Below are 4,765 nucleotides of genomic sequence, written 5' to 3' on the forward strand. Positions count from 1 at the left end.
GCCTCGGGCGCGTGCCCGCGGCCTGGCTGGGGGAGGGATGCTCGTACCGTTAAGTATGGTACCCGAACGTCTCGCGCTCCTCTATGGATGATGCAGAATGTTTTACAATTTAATTAAAGGCAATCAACACTCTGGCTGGTTTGCTCAGTAATTTTTAATTCCGCGACTGAGAGTCTATGATTGAGTCACACACATAGTAAACGTGAGTAAGAACTATAATGTTTTTGAACTACACACGGTAAAAAGAGTTTCTTGTATTCCAAGACCCCAGTCTTGGATCTTACGGACAACGTCAAAGGCATCCAAGACCAGGTCTTAAAATACAAGAAACTTTTTTAAACGTGAAGTAAACTGCATCTTTTCCATAAATTTTCAACATACTTATCCGTGTCGAACAGTGCCTTCACATGATTTTTGTATGAGAGGCCGCCCCTTCCCAGTGATTGAATGTACACAACACACAAACTTTAATTTATTGAAGATGTCAATAACCTCTTGTTTGTCTGCCCGGACCAGAACGACGATGCCCCCCTCCCCTTCGCCCCACAGCGAGAGCAAAGGTCCTCGGTTTTCGCTCTCAGCCCCCAGGGGGTTGATTCTCTGTGTGTGAGTAGTGAGGGTGGGGGTGGTGGGGGTAAAACCGCACTGTCGTCGCACCCCTTTCTGCTCTCCCCCCCCCCACTTCCTGCATTATACACAGTTTTTACCCCCGACCCTCCTGCTCCTTTGTCCCCTTCGCCTCACACCACAGCCTGCTTTATGGCGTTGCGGCTCTTAGCAGAGACATCTCGTCGCCTAGGTCGAGGGGCCGACGCAGGCTGACGCAGGCTGTCGTCGGCTGACGGATGCGCCATGGCTAAAGCCGTATGGCTGTGACTGTAGGGCCCGACAGAGGTCGGCTCCGGGTCATGAAGATCATAATTCTTTGTAACGGCCGCGCGCTGACTGATGGCTCCCTAAAAGCTTTCTTCACAACTCAATTGATATTCCGCACGGGGGGAAAATTGGAGAAAGACAAGGGGTTGGGGGGGGGGCAAGGCGTTGAGCAAATAATCAATGTTGGGAGAAGAAGAAACATCCATCGGTCAGACAAGCAAACAGTGTAGAGATACTTTGCCAGCCATCCATCGAGCTCCACTGGCAACGGATGATGATGATGAAAAAAATGATATAACGAGTGATTGGGCGGTGCTATCAGCACTAAGTGACGGTCCACGGACCGAACCGGCAGCAAAAAATCTTGTGTGCGCTTAAATAAGTATCGTAATTCCGTCGTAATTTATTTACCAACTACCTCGACCCGTTGTACATCCGCACCGCAAGCAGGTGTAAGACTATAGTCAACCTATCCACACACATGCATACGATGATACACCACAACTGCACCGAGGAAAAAATTCTGTAAGGGCACACGTGACGTTAGCCCCCCAGACTCAAATTGTTTGGACAAATTAAAGTGTTTTGCTCCAGGAGATTAACCCATTGAGTCCTACGAGGGAACGCGGTCGATGTCGATATGGAAAACGCTACCCATTGACATATTGCTTTAGGAATCAGGGTGTTAAAACTTTTATTACCACTCCCTGATCAGCGGTGAACACAAATCGTTTCGTACCCCGGGTCAAAAGGTAGGGCTGTGAGAACCGTCTTCTGGGGCCAGAAGGAAAGAGTTTCGAAGTGTGTTAAAAATTTAATTTCATTGATGTCGGTGATTTCATAAAATATATTATTTCAAAGAGGTTTTCATCGCCCGTCGTTGATCCGATTAAATTAATTGTTGTCTGTCCTTTGATCAGCGATTAGCAAAGAAAATGTTATTACGGTCCTCCTTTCCCCCTTTTTCTCTGACAATTTGCGGGGAAAATGCCCGCGGGGAAAAAATGTCTTAATCTTGCGGCGGCAATGGGCGTGTTGGCCAGGCCGCGCGGAATCGCCACCGCAAGAGCGTTTCGTGGATCCGCCGAAATCCGCAACCACACACCCGACTTAACACTTTCAGTTGCTGTTCACTCTCGCCCTCGGCCGAGTGGAGGCTGGCTTTGTTCCCACGCCACGCCACGCCACGCCACGCCGCGCCTCCCACGTGCACGACGACGAGCCCGTCCTGGAGACGGCCGTGCACGCCGAGGCGCACCAAGAGGAAAGGGAAAGGACTCCAGAGAGGAGGAGTATCGTACGGTCAGGTGCGGCGGGGCGGGGCGGTCTGCTCATCCCGAGGCGTGGCGTGGCGTGGCGGCTGCCCCGCCCCACCGCACCTTCTTCCATGCCCCCTCGCCCCGGCGGCACGCCGCGGAGTCCTCGCGGCACCAGCCAGCCGGCCACCTCACCTCACCCCGCCCCGCGCTTCCCGCTCCTGCTTCGCCACTGGCCTCTTGACATACATTCACGGCCAGTGCCGCCGTCTCTCTCTCTCTCTCTCTCTCTCTCTCTCTCTCTCTCTCTCTCTCTCTCTCTCTCTCTCTCTCTCTCTTACACACACACTTCCTCCGGGGGCTCTTCCTGTCGCGCAGCAGAGGCAATCCGTCTCCACATACACATCGTCGTCCTGAGACACTTCTTGACGCGCGCACCGCGCGCACATTTCTTTCCGGCCCCAGGTGAATTTTAGGAGGGGGAGGGGGTGCACTTTCCACTTCAACAAAAATGTCTGCACAAACACGTGTATTATCGGCTTGCGATGTTGCGAATGTATGTTATGGGGATTAAAAGTGCGTCTAACGCATTCAATTATTGAAATTTGAACGGAGCGTCGCCACACTAAAAGTCACATTATAAGACGATAATCGCAAACTGGGCATTATATCGAAACGACGATTATTCCCTCTCGTCGTCGGGTCAGTGCTGTTTCAGAACCTGACCTCCGCCGTGTGCGGGGCCCAAAGCGGCGCTGACCGGGGGAGAAAGTAAAGTCCAAAGAGGCTGACCAGCCGAAGGGGGCCTGCGCCTGCCTGCCCGCGCCAGGGCCCGCCCCGCCCAGGACAACAGTCCGTGCCGAACGAATCGGGTGCCGGCGGGCCGGCGCTGGCTCGGGCGGGGCGGGGCGGGGGAGGGCAGGGCGGGGCGGGGCAATGCGCGCACGACGACTCTCCATTTCATCTCTGCAGTAAAAGGGGAGCTGCTGCTGAGCTGACAAGTGGCCGACTCGTTGTCATCCCTGGACGGCCGCGCGTCTCCCGCGGGAGGCGTAGTCCTTCTCTCGCGTGCCGCGCAGCCTTTTGTCGTGGAGGTACTGGTGCTGGTGCTGGTGGTGCTGCTGGGGGCGGAACGGGCGTGGGGACAGACAAAGGGACGTGACAGTTCCCACGGGGACGCGCTATCGTTGTCACGTCGCAGCGGGCGCGCGGCCGGCCCGGCCCCGCGGGAGCAGCGGGATGGGGGGCCGGCCACCGGGATAGAGGACGCGGGCGGACACTCTGGGAGGTAAAAGTTACTGCAGCCACACCGGCTTAATCGCCCTTAACGTCGCTCTGATTTTTATATCCCTGGCGCCTTTTCCGCCGCAGCTGCTGCTGCCTCTCTGCTGCAGAGAGGACTCCAGCCGCAAGGCCTCCATCGCCACGAACCTCACTCCCCATTCCCCATTCTCCGTTTCGCAGCCAAAACCGCCGCCGCTGGTTCAGATCATTTTATTTTCCCCCGGACACGCTGGGGATGTGATGGACCGAGCGCTGCTTGGCGTGCGGAGCCCAGGCGGAGCCCAGGCGGAGCCCAGGCGGAGCCTGGACCCGGCCGGGGCAGCGCACCCAGCGGAGCGGCCGGCCCGGCCACGAATTAAGTCGAGTGATCCAGATATCCACATTTTTAGTCCGTTGCACGGAGCTGCCGCCGCTGGCCGGGGCGACCAGAAGTCGCTCAAGTGGGCCAGGCAGACAGCAGATCCAGGGCTCATACCAGCCCCCTCTGCCCCGCCACCCCTCCCCCCTGACCCGTCATCGTGGTATTTTGCGCACTACGTCATCGAGGCACAGGCCACCACGATGTGGTGTGAACGACCTCGGCACAGCCGAACCCTCTCCGCTGCTATGGCGGCCGCGACGCGCGCAGCTTTCATTCCGTGGAAATGTTATTACTAAAACATGGCGGTCTCTAATTAAATATGAAATGGAGCAGAGGCGGCAGTCAAGGGGCGCGCGGTTCGCTAGCGCGACCGCGATTTTATTTTTAAGAAGAGGAAAACCAGCCACATAAAAATTTTTGCCAGTTCAAGGTCACGGTGCCAGATTTAAGCACAAGCCCACCAGCCAACTCAGCTCGTTAGTAGATTAGCAACTGTCATCCACGCACGTCCGCCCGCAGGAGTTAAAACTTATTATTACATTATATGTCGTTAATGAAAATAAAATGAGAGCACACTTGAAATAACCCAGTAAAGAATTTTTGTCCTCAGAAGAGTTATACTTAGTTAACTTGAATAAATTTCGTTTTATGGTGCTTGTAAGAGAAGTGTTTATAAGAGCACCTAGGAAAGCACTAAAACCGCCATCCTATTACGGACCTCCTTCTTGTTGTGTTCACAGTAAAAGTTAAGATGGCAATATGAGGGAGGAGAGGGGATGACGTAGTGGTGTAGGCGGGCAGGGTGGGTGGGTTGTAGGGCCAGCCCGGCAGGTCCTGAGTGCGACACAGTGTGCCACCCGGCCCGGGCCCGGCCCGCCTGCAGGCAGGATGTGGGTCGGATGAGTCCTGGCCGGCGGCTGTCCTGCCACACGCCACTACGACCTGCCATGCCCTCCTGCCCTGCTCTTCCCCTTTGCCGATCTGCGAC

This window comes from Frankliniella occidentalis, unplaced genomic scaffold, assembly GCF_000697945.3.
Source record: "Frankliniella occidentalis isolate FOCC.00 unplaced genomic scaffold, Focc_3.1 Scaffold14, whole genome shotgun sequence".
Lineage (NCBI taxonomy): Eukaryota > Metazoa > Arthropoda > Insecta > Thysanoptera > Thripidae > Frankliniella > Frankliniella occidentalis.